This window comes from Pteropus vampyrus, unplaced genomic scaffold (assembly GCF_000151845.1).
Source record: "Pteropus vampyrus isolate Shadow unplaced genomic scaffold, Pvam_2.0 Scaffold12, whole genome shotgun sequence".
NCBI classification, from domain to species: domain Eukaryota; kingdom Metazoa; phylum Chordata; class Mammalia; order Chiroptera; family Pteropodidae; genus Pteropus; species Pteropus vampyrus.
This window is the reverse complement of record NW_011888793.1, coordinates 1,270,351-1,282,752: the sequence shown is the minus strand read 5'-3', so window position 1 is coordinate 1,282,752 and position 12,402 is coordinate 1,270,351. Positions and strand designations below refer to the sequence as shown.

General features: G+C 38.7%; 1 pseudogene; it reads right to left on the bottom strand.

Annotated features, from left to right (window-relative positions):
* Positions 1-5,677: 5,677 nt before the first annotated feature.
* On the bottom strand, positions 5,678-5,786 carry LOC111732922 (annotated as a pseudogene).
* Between the last annotated feature and the right edge of the window lie 6,616 nt (positions 5,787-12,402).

Here is a 12,402-nt window from a genome sequence, read left to right as displayed (position 1 = left end):
CAGTTCTCCTTCATCCGTACCCTAACAAAATCCCAACTTAATTGAGTCATATTCCTCCTTTACCTCCTAAAGCATAATCAACCACAGATCTCAAAGGCATGTACGGAAAACTCGACAAATTGTTCACTTCCTTGGTAATAACGGGGCCTCTTATAAGCACTACTCCATACCTCTTCTGAAGTGAGATAGACTGCACAAGGCCAGAGAAACATCGCTTCCGATCCTTTCCTTCTAAAAGCAAGTTGATAATTTTGGTCCTTATTTCTAATGAAGTTTTTGGATGTAAAGTAAGACATTTATCATTACCAGGATATCCCCACTGGGATAGGAAAAGCATAGCTGGAGGGGAAAATAGATCTCAGAAAACAGCCCATGCAGATTCTGCCATGTGTCTGGGACACAGGAATTTCTCAGTGATAAGTTTCTCTGATGTTTGGGCAACACACTGGCTTGAATCCTTTTTATCTTCCGCTTTATAATCTGTATGATCTTTATGATATTTATGATCCGCGTAGTGCTGATAGTCGTTAGGTAGATAATGTGTTCCTTTATTAACTCTCCTCCACAGATCAGTTACTCAAAACTCGAATCTTACAGTTGAGAGGAAGACATGATTTCTTCGACAGAATTTTGGGGTCATCCTTTTTCTTGTGTACATTCTAAAAATCTGCAGCCTGATTCTTTAAGGCAATTGGCCAAGTTTTCTCTTTACATTAATTGAGATACTACTCTAATTTAGAATCTGTCGTTATCTTTGGTTTAAGGAATATCTCCAGTGTCAGTGTAATTAAATTCCGTATCACTAGCCCAAGGGAAGAAAGTTACATGGGATTAACATTTCATTAACATTTTAATTAGTTTTTTGGTGGTTACTGACCCCTGATGGATTATGTTTTAAGAACAAAGGTATATCTCTTCATTGTATTCACTACAAACTGAATGCTCTTTTGAAGTGCCCACAATTGTTCCTGGTTGCATTTTCTTATTAGTTTAATCTGCTTTTTCAGCCTGGGAGAATTGATAGAATGTTTTAACAACAATAGGAAATAATGCTTGGTAGATAAATGTTGTCCTTTAACATTGAAGTGTCTCTTATTTTATCTTAAACTTAAAAAAAAAAAAATGTCCAAATAGTATATATTCTCATATAATCATGAGTTTTAATTTTGTTGGTATTTATATCAATAGGCATTTTAATTTGACCTATTAGAATTCCATTATAATAAAGCTGCTTGTTACATAGTTTTTACCATCGTTTTGAATGGATAAAAATAAATTTTGAAATACATAACTTGCAAATAAGAAAAAGCTTAATATAATAGATTTAACCTTGATGGTGGGCAATATTGTCTCTTCTAACATGAGCAATAAACGTGTTTAGGAATCTCACTATATTTGCTTCTTACCACATGTTTATCAATAGACAGTAAAGAAGCAATGATATCTAAAATCATTTTACTTAAGCCAGACTATTGTTTCAAAACATTGAGACAGCCAGAATTCACTCAGATAATTATTCCTTCTACTTTCAACATCTGAGATTCGAGAAAGTTATTTATTGCTCTGATGCTGTCTTCCCTTCTATAAAATGTGGATACCCTTTTTCCAAGGATGTAAATCAGATATAAAGATAGGAATATAGTATCTGGTACACTGCATTGTACACTCCTTACTAATGATGTGCCAACTCCACTTGTTTCCTTTCTTTTACTGATTCCTATCTTTAGACTTTGCCTGGGCTGTCTTCCCTGCTCTCAGATCTTAAAAGATAGGCTCTATTTCAACATTCAGGTCTCATCTCATCAGAGAGTTAACCACCTAGTCTAACTCCCAGCCCTAATTAGTTACGAGTTACCATATCACCCAGTTTTATGGTCCTCTTAGCTTTTATCACTAGACACTATTACCTCGTTTTCTGTTTACTTATTTTTCTGTCTCTTCTTTACAGAATTGAGGCTCTTGGAGAGCTGGGGCATTGTCTGTTTTACTTTTCACTGAATTTCCTGAGCTTAGAACAGGGTCTGACACGTAAAAAGCAATCAAATGAACGAATAGTTGGTGGTCATCTTCTCTTTCCTTTAGCTGAGTCCATTGCATCCCCAAAGAAGAGCAGAATCACCTCTCCAGTGCAGTATTTACCCATGCATAAATAGATTGCTAGAAATTGCAAAACAGATAACTGAAAACAAGGAAAGAATAGCATATGTCCCTTTATTTGATGAGCTGATGAAAAGTGAAACTATGTCAAGATAAAAGATTTATTTCATTCATTCACTCAATAAACCTTTTGAGCACCTATTGTGTGTGAAAAATTAGGCTAGTAGCTGAAGTTAAGATGCATTAGAAGAGAGTTCATTTTTTAAAAAGCTCTTAATCTAATTGGCACAGTGAGCCATTTATGCATTTAATCTGTTGCCTTTAAGCCATCTATGCCTTTAATGTTGTTAAAATGCTAAATTTCTATATAAGCGCAAAGTCAAGTGATTCTATGGAAGGAAATCTACGGCAAAGAATCCTTTATAGCAGTGGCATTTGAGCTGGACCTAAAAGGTTCAATGGAGGTTTTCAGGTTAGAGAAAGGAGAAAGGGCATTCAGGAAAGCACCTAGCATGAGCAAAGGCCCAGAAGAGTTCTGGTACCCTGTGTGTTTTGGGACAGGTGAGGTGATGGGGAGGAATCAGCCAATAGCCTTCAAGTCTGAATTAGCGCAGAGGGAGTGTTGTGCTGGCTGGAAAATTACTGCTTGGCTATCGCCCATGGGAACATAGGCTATCGCCCATGGGAGCAGAGGCTATAACCCATGGGAACATAACATTCTAACAATAAGCTTTCTGCTTCTGTACCCCTACTTGCACAACTGACCTGTGGGTTGACAGGTAGTGAATAAGAGAAAAATAGACCTTTGCGTTTAAGACAGAATGAGGAATGCGATTTAGGGCTTAAAAGCCCTGTACCCCTACATTTTGGGGCTGCTTAATTTGGGGTCTGTGTACCCCGGGCAGACCCAGCTGGCTGAATAAAGAGCATGTTTCCTATAACTCACTGATTTCTGGTGGTCTGTGTGTCTTTTGAGGGCTGGCGGCTACAACAGTGTCAGGGCTAGAAAGGTAAATTGGAACCATGAAGAACCATAGAGGCTTTAGACTTAGACTTTAAACTGTAGACAATGGAGAGTGTGATCAGATCTGTATTTATGACAATTCATCTTGATGACTGTGTAGAAGAGGAAAGGGTTGCGGGGAGGAGAGGAGAGAGACAAGAGGCACTGAGAGGCTAGAGCAGGAATCTTTTACAGTAGTCCAGGCACTAACTCAAGAAGCCCTGAATTAAGGAAGTTCAGGAGTACAATTGAAAAGGAGATGGATTTGAGGGAAATTCGGTAGTATTGCTAAACCAAAAATGATTCTGGAAACAGCTAAGTATATTGACAATAGAAATACAAAGAGAAGAACCAGACTTCAAGTGTTGAGATGTTGAAATTGAGGTGTCTGCACAACACTTAGGCTCATGGATCTACTGGGTAGTCTAATATCTGAATGTGTGTTAAAATTTGAGTTACTATCTGAGTGCTCAGATGGACAAAATAAAGTAGCGAGTCTGTTGTAAATTCTTCTTTAGTTTGGAGAGAAAGGAAGAAAGAGGTAGAAAACATCAACGTGCCCCTGTATATTTGTGTTTTGACAACCTTACCCAGAATCACACCCAGATACTAAGATAACTAATTACAGGTTGCTGCCTAAGAGGCTTATTTTTCTTACCTGGAATCAGGACTCTGATTCTTCCTTTGATCTTGAGCATAGCGATGGCAACAATAATTTGATACTCAATAATCATTTATTAATTGCTTACTGTGGCCAGGCACAGGGACGGGCCCTCGCCATGAATGAACTCATTGAATCCTCACTTTATGAGGCAGATACGACTGCTCTCTCCATTTTACAGAAGAGGAAACGGGAGCAGAGAGGATGAGGCATTTGCCCAGATCGCACAGCCAATCAGCAGTGGAAGTGGGATTTACACCCTGGCACCTTGGCTCCTGAACAACCATTCACCTTTCACACATATCCTACGGCATATTTCTCGTGTCAGACAGTGTGGCATCAAGCATGCTCCCGTGCCCCTACATGCAATATATTTTGGGGTGACACGTTCTTAACTTTTGCAATTCTTTTAACTATGCGAGTCTTCTGACAGATGGGCTAAAGGGCCTCGGTGAACACATACTAAGCTTGGGATAGTGCCAAGGGCAAAAACAAACAGACAGACAGACACCCTCCTCTCTTAGGCATTCGAATCTTTGCAGCAGCAGTTTCCCCAGAGAGGAGCATGGGGCATGTGCACAGTAGACCAAATTGATGTAGGTGACACAAAAATGTCCATGGCTGCACCGGCCAGCGGAGCAGAATCTGCACTTTCTTTTCCCATGGATTGCCACTATCTCTACGGTTTACAAAAATCTGATACCTGGTGTCTATTAATCTCTATTAAAATCTGACACCACTTGACATGTACTTTGTCTCTACTTTTGCCTATAGATTTCCTCCAATTCCTCATTGACTACACCCTAGGGCCAGGTTTCAGAAGGACAAATCACAAATCCGTCACAGTTTATCTCTGGCCACAGTGCAGGCAGTCAGCTGAGCAGACGTTTTCTGTCAGTACCTCCCCGTTTTATTTGTCCTCTCTGATGGCAAGCATCTGGTCGCAATTGCTGGCTGCACACCCGGTGCTATATTTCTTCTCAGAGCCAGGAGCAGAGATATGAGTGTCAGACATTCTGCTCCATTTTTCAGGAAGCTGCATCTCTCATCATCTGCCCCTCAGGCCATACCTAACAAACCCAATCTTCTTTCTGCCAGACAGCCTTCAAATCTGTAGAGACAGTTATATGCAGTGGGTCTAGTTTCTATAAGTTGAGAAATCTCATCTTTTGAGCTCCTTCTCAAGTAGCATGGTTTTGAGTGGATTCATAGTTTTCCCTGTGTTTCCCAAGTATTTGCCGCAATTCCCTTCTACTTCTTAACAGCATTACTTCTACCATAGGTGGGACCATTTTATTATATAAAATTTTCTGCACTTATGGTTTATATATTTCAATATGTATCTTCATGGGAAATTTATGCTTTTGACAAATATTCCTGTTTCTGTGTTATACTCAAATTCTTAAATTCTTTAACCCCAATCACCAAATCAGGTCAATATCAGTACCCAAAGCATCAACAAAATGGCCACATGTTAATAATATCGATTATAACAGAAAACAGTAAGAAGGTATCAATATGTAAGACTAAGATTGAATGATATTAATAACATCTTTCCTTTGCAACTTTATCGGCCTCTCCTCAAACTATCAGCCTTATTTATTATACTCATGTAAACAACATGAATTAGTGCATACACCAAATTAAGTGTGGGGTGCTGGGGAATGTGGATTAAGAACAACATAAAGTGAAATGCTAACAGCATAGGATATAATAGTGTAGGGTAGATTCCAAGGATCCAAGCAAATTTAAACAGGTAATAATTTTATTTATTTATTTATTTATTTATTTATTTATTTATGTATTTATGTATTTATTTATTTTAATTTTAGGCGAGGCAACCCTTGGTTGACCTCACAGATTGCAAGGACCTTGTCAGTTTACAATCCCTTATTTTTTTTATTTTTTATTTTTTACGCCTACAGCACCTGGTCTTCCTAGGTGGTCTCTCATCCAAGTACTAACCAGGCCAGACCCTGCTTAGCTTCCGAGATCAGCCGGGATCAGGGTGGTATGGCCGTAGACAATAATAATAAAAAAAAATAAAACTGAGCTATTTACAGCCAAGAGCCTGCGTAGTATAATCCCCCCCTAATTCATGTACTATATATCCTTATATACACGTGTGTCACAAATCTGTCAGTGTGTCTCCAGCCACCACAGACACCAATTCTTGTTGTACAAGGAATCTCAATTCTCAATTTCCAGCAGTGACAGTCAACACCGCCCAATTCATGCTCAGTGAGGGGGCGACATTGTTGTTTTTAACACTGAGAACCACAGAGCTTTCGTATTCCTCAGAGCCCCAGTTCTTGTTTTCTGAGTTGCTTTCCAGAACATCTTTGTGTTCTTATCTCAGTGTGCTCTGAAGCTGTAAACTCACCGTCCAGCACACTTACTCCCCCAGGTAAACAAACAGCTGCACTGCCTTTGCAGGAGAGTTTCACTTTCTTGGCCCTCTCTGTTCCTGCTCATCAGTGAAGTCCTCACCTCGTAAGTTCATTGAAGCTTTTCCCTGAAGACCTGTCAGTTAGTTCTTTTTCTTTGCTGTAGCACTGCTCTCTTTCCTGGGAGTCTTCAGAACATGAAGCCTGGCTGCTGAGAGGTTTTCTAGAGTCCACGTTCTGTGATGCTGACCTTTTCTATCAGCCGTCTTCAGCGAATATCTCTTAGAAGTTGCCCAGTGTAATGCACTTTATGGCTGTGGTTTAACTCTTTTATTGTCATTTTTAATCCGAAGCATTTTCTTTCATAACAAAACCTTATTGAGAAACTCAAAATATTAAAGATATAAAATTGAGGGGCAAAATTGAATGTTGGGGGCTAAAGTCCTTATTTGGCTCCTCCCTGGACATGTAACATTCCATGGAAAGGTCCTTGAAAACATTCTTTGAAGAGGGGCGTCTTAGCAAGCACCCTCTTAAGCCAATATAATGTCTGCTTTCCGTCCTTCTTTCTGTTTTCTTCCGTTCCTTCCTCCTGCTTTTCTTTCTCTCTTTTGTCCATAAACCCCCACTTTTACTTTAGTTCTAAAACTTACTCTTTGGCTTATTCTGAAAACATTTTTTTCTTGTCTTTCTCTTTTGTTAACCAACTCTTTTTCTTTGACCTTATTCCACAAAAACGCCAATTTTACAGAATTCAGAACATTGTAACCATGTAAATCCTCACTTCTTTAAAATGACTTTTCCTCATCTTTTTTCTTGATCCAAACTGGCCTTGGGCTCACTTGCTTCTTTTCCTTCCTTATCCTTCAGCATACTGCATAGCCACTCCTTTAATCATTAAGTTCTTAGGTCAGCATCAAACAGTCAGTCTTAGGAACAAAGCTTTAGGTCTGTTGACCACAGAAACAGTTTCAGTAGTCAAACTAAAGATAACATCTTGCAGCTCCACACCCAGGAAGGGGGACTGATCCTACCAGCATCCCCTTGAAATCAGATAGAACTATGCCATGACTGACATCAGGACTAGACAACGCAATGATTAACTGTCTTCTCCCTTTGCCCCGACCAATCAGTAGAGCCCATGACCCCAACTCCCTTAGCTACTAATGAGTTTTCCCTTATCTGAACCTATCTCCTAGGGGCCATCGATGTTTGAGCGCTCACTCACCTGTGTCTCCAGGCTTGGTGCCATTTCCTTAAATACCCCTCTATTTTCTTCAGGGCAGACGCCTGTCTGTGTCTCTTTTGGCTATTGACGCATGCAGGCAAAACGAACTCCCCAAGTTAGGTAACATTTCCCTGTACTATTTTAATTTTTTCAATAAATGTTTACTGAACACTTGTTATGTTCTCAGTATTAGAGAAACAAACAAAAATTCTTGCCCTCATGAAGCTCCCACTAGGTGGGGCAAAATAGATGATAGGCACAATTAATTATTTATTAGAAGTTCATAACTAGTAGAGAGAATTCACATAAAAGTGAATTTGGAAGGTGAATATGGAGTGGGGCGAGGGTTGTTTTAGTTTTAAATTGTGCGCCTTGAAGGATTTGAGCAGTGACAGAATGTGGGGGAGCAGCATTCCAGGTGGGAATGTGCTCAGGAGCAAACCCCCCCCACCCCCGCCACCCAGAAGGCCATACATTTGGCATGTTGGAGAAAAAGCAAAGAAGGCAGAGCAGATGGAGGAGAGTGAACAAAGCCCAGAGCAGGAGATGAGTTCAGAGACAGAGAGAAATCAATCTTGCAGGGCTTTATAAACTATTACGAGGACCTTGGCTCTTGCTGAATGAGAATGGGAGTCACTGGAGAGTTATGATGATGACATGCTCTGGTTTATGCCTTTCAAGGATCACTTGGCTGCTGGATGTGAAGAGACTGCAGTAGGGCAAAGGTGGAAGTAGAGAGGCCAATTAAGAGGCGATTAATTGAGAAAACCTGACTCTTCAGTTTATCTCAACAGATACACTATTAGCCTCTTTCTGTTTCCCACCAGCTGGGATAAGTGTTGGGGAGATGATGGTTAACAAGGCTCAATAATTTTTTTTTTATTAGTCTTTCTGCACAGAGATGTTCTACTAGTTTACAGACCTGTACACACTCAGCAACTTTACAATTCATTTATCCTGTGTTCTCACTTCTAGGGAAGAATGGGCATTTATATTTTTCTATTCTTATTTTAAGAAATCTTTGAATATATTTGATTTAAAAAAAATCTACCCATATCTCTTGGACAGTCTAATTTTCTGATATCTGACTATGGTGGCTTAATGAGATTGCATAAGATTATCTGCTGAAATCCAGTTGCCTACACATGATTAAAAGGTTGGTAAACTTATCTCATTAAAAAAACATCAATTTTCTACTCTGACATCCTTGGTGTAGTGGAACCATTGCAAGAGATGAGGTCATTAGACTGAAGTTTACAGCTTCATCAATTATTCTTTTTATGACTTTGAACTTAACATACATAATCCTGAGCCTCTTTGACACTCAGCTTCATCTTCTGTCAAATGGATGTGGGAAAAATTCTTGCCTTGTCTTCCTTTAGAAGCTGTATTGTGGAAAGAAGCGAGCTGAAGCAAAACGAGTCTGTGCTTTGTAAAAGTGCTCAGTGCAAGACAGCTCTCATCCTGTGCCAAACATGGCCAAACCTCTGAGTGAAATCATTTTTGGAACCTTCCAACTTCTTGATGATTCTGGTCCAAACTAACTTTTCTTAAATTCTTCTCATATGCAGGACACCCTCAATTCGATTGTGACATCAGAAAGTAGGCTTCTAGGTTTTCACTTCTTGCTTGTAATGAGGTTGAATGGGTCCCTGAGTGTGGACCAGCCTCTTCTGGCCATGTTCTCAAGATCTCTGAAAGTCCAGGAAAATCCCCGAGAGAGACATTAAAACTGTTAACAGATTTTGCAGATATCTTAAAAACTGCCTTCACAGTCTCATCCTTATAACTGCCGTTTGCCTTGATGAGAACACGGTGTATAAGTGCAGGAGATGGGGCAGCATCAGGAGAGTGAGGTTATTAGCTGTGCACTGACCGACAAGAACATGTCCCAGTGAACACAATCTTTACAGCAGTTTGATTCCTAAATCTTTATCTCTGTTTTTACTTGCCTTTAGTTTCTTACAAGTAAAAAACAAACAAAAAAACCCCCCAAAAATCAAAAAAACCCCACCTAATTCATTAATCTAATGTTTATTAGGCTCTCTTGGGAGCATAGGATCATGCAGTACCAGAGGCGACACTAGGATTTGTGTGATACTGGTTTATGAGTGATTAGCTATTAACAAATTTCTTTGTCAGGTATCAATGAAGAAAAAGAAACTATGGAAATATTGCATCGTACCATTTCATGAAAAAAATGAATATATTTGTTGGAAAGAGTCATAAAGTCCTATAAGTACTGATTCATGTAATTAAATTATAATACTTATTAAAAGTCTGCTTAGAGGAAGCTGTGCTGATTATTAAGTTGAAAATATGTTTTAAAATAATATAAACAATACATTAAGATAAGAAAGGCTTAGACTATGTATCTTATAGGCTTAATTATGTCTCTCCCCAAATTCATGTGTCACATCCCTAACCTCCAGTACTTCTGACTGTATTTGGAGATAGTCTTTATAGAGGTGATTAAGTTAAAATGAGGCTATTGGGGTGGACCCTAATCCAATCTTAATGGTGTCTTTATAAAAAGAGGAAATTTGAGCACACAGAGAGACGCGAGGGGGATGTGTACACAGAGGGATGACGGTGTGAAAAGGCAGCAAGGAGGTGGCCATCTACAAGCAAAGGAGGAAGACCTCAAAAGAAGCCAACGCTGCCGGCACTTTGGTCTTGGACTTCCACCCTCCAGAACTGTGTGAAATAGATTCTGTTGTTTAAGTCCCCTAGACTGTGGTATTTTGTTATGACAGGCTGTGCAAACTAATACAATCTAACAAGGAAAAGCAACAACTTGCATCATAGAAATTTAAGAGCACTTATGAATATTAAAGATAACAAATGGAATAAAATTGAAGGGAATGAAAAAAAAAACACCCTAGATTTTTCTTTACTTTCTCTGCTCACTAAAAAACACGATGTTGAAATCCAGTGCCCCAGGACATATCAATACATACAGAGAAAATGTAATTAAAACGATGTCTTGATTACTAATTTAAAAAATAGCTACATGGAACAATAAAGATTAGTAACTGTAACCCTTCAATTTCACACACACAAAAAACTTTCCTCAGAAAAGTTAAGCAAGTTGCTCAGTGTCACTCAGCAAGTAAATACAGAACAAATGCCAGACTTCATCTTCTGACTTAAGGTTCAATGCCGCTTCTCTGCTAGTCTTAACCACATTGCAGTTTTTCTCCAAGGAGCGTGACGGCACACTCCTATTTACTGTGGAGTCGTATGTACTTTATGCCCATCGTTGGAATCATTTTCACTGAAACGACAACAAAAGAGGCAGTGAATCTTATCAAAGTAGTTTTACTCAGTATGGGTGACTTTCTGAAGGGCTTTGACATAAAAATCAGATGATAGGAATAATTTTCACCTGCAAAAATTTGCTTAAACTATTCATATTAATGGACTTCTTTTTACTTGTTACAGAAGCAAACACTGTTAAATCCACTTTACTTATACCCTCTGCCTGCCTTCCTTACAAAGAGATCGTTGTGAACCTTTGAAACAATTACTTAAATATATATGTGTGGGGGCAGAGGATCTGCAAATCAAACCACATAGTTCAGCTAAATATAGCCTTTGTTAGGAGAAATAAATTATGAGCAAGTAAAAATTAAGACATAGAATAAATACACTGTGGACCATAACATGGGAATAATGTCTACTGTTCTCAGAGAATTTTCAGAATGGAACCATTGTTCATCAATCCTGACTGACCCAGTGATGTATGGCTCTTAAAAGAAATCACCACTACAAAAAACAAATGAAGGTGTCATTCTAATTTATAATGTGGTTATTAAAAATGTAAAAACAATCTAAACTAATCAAGCTTGAATGACTTTGGGGTACAACCTAGAAAAAAGAGTTTAAGAGTTTTATGAGGGACCCAACCACACTTACCTACAAATAAATAGCAATTGACATAGCCTTTCTGGTCAAGGATAACATTCCTTAATTACTTTACTGTCTATAGCTGAGTGTACATGAAATATCCAATGAGCATCCCACATTCTTTTATACTTAACAGTATTTCTGGGCAATGGTGAATCCCCATTTTGTAAATCATGTTATTCTTTGCAATAATGCTTTTTTCCCTCAGAACCAGTATCCTGTCTGAAGTTGAAGCTGTTGCTTAATATTTTAAATTTAGTTCAAATATAAATTTTCCACATCTTGGTGTGCATATATACATGAACTTGTACATGTGAGCATTAATACTTCTTGGTATTTTGCTGTGTCTCCATGTGGATATTTGTGCTTGTTTAGCCATATGGGTCTTTTGGAGCTTTTCATTGATATCATATATACGAAATATTGGCAGAGAAGCACAAAATCAAAACTCCGATAACCAATATCTTTGAAAATAAATATGTTCAGTTTGGGCAGCACGGAGTATCCTAGGACACAGGCCACAGGCCACACAGGCCACTTTGGCCAGGTTAGCCCCCACACACATGCATATCTTCTTATTAACAACATTAACTGTGCAGCTAGTAGTTACTAGTAGCTAATAGAGCAATACGATCTGAACTTTTTTAAAATTTAATTTTATTATTAGTTTCGAGTATAGAGTACATTGGTTAGACATTTATATAGTTTATGAAACGACCCCCCTGATTGCTCTTTCTCTCCTCTGGATCCACACATAGCCGTTACATTACTGCTGACTGCATTCCCTATGCCTTGCTCCCCATCCCCAGCCATCTATCAACTACTAATTTGTATTTCTTTAACCCTTCACCACTTTCTCCCAACCCTCCAACCCCCTCCCCTCTGTTCGTCCTCTATATCTGTGAATCTGTTTTCAATTAGTTTGTTCTTTTTGTTCCTTAGATTCTGCATATAAGTGAAATCATATGGTATCTATCTTTCTCTGTCTGACTTATTTCACTCAGCAAAATAACTTCTAGGTCCATTCAGGTAGTTGTGAATGGTAGGCCTTCATTTTTTAATGGCTAAGTAGTATATTCCTTTGTATATGTGACCCTTAACTTCTTTATCCAATCAT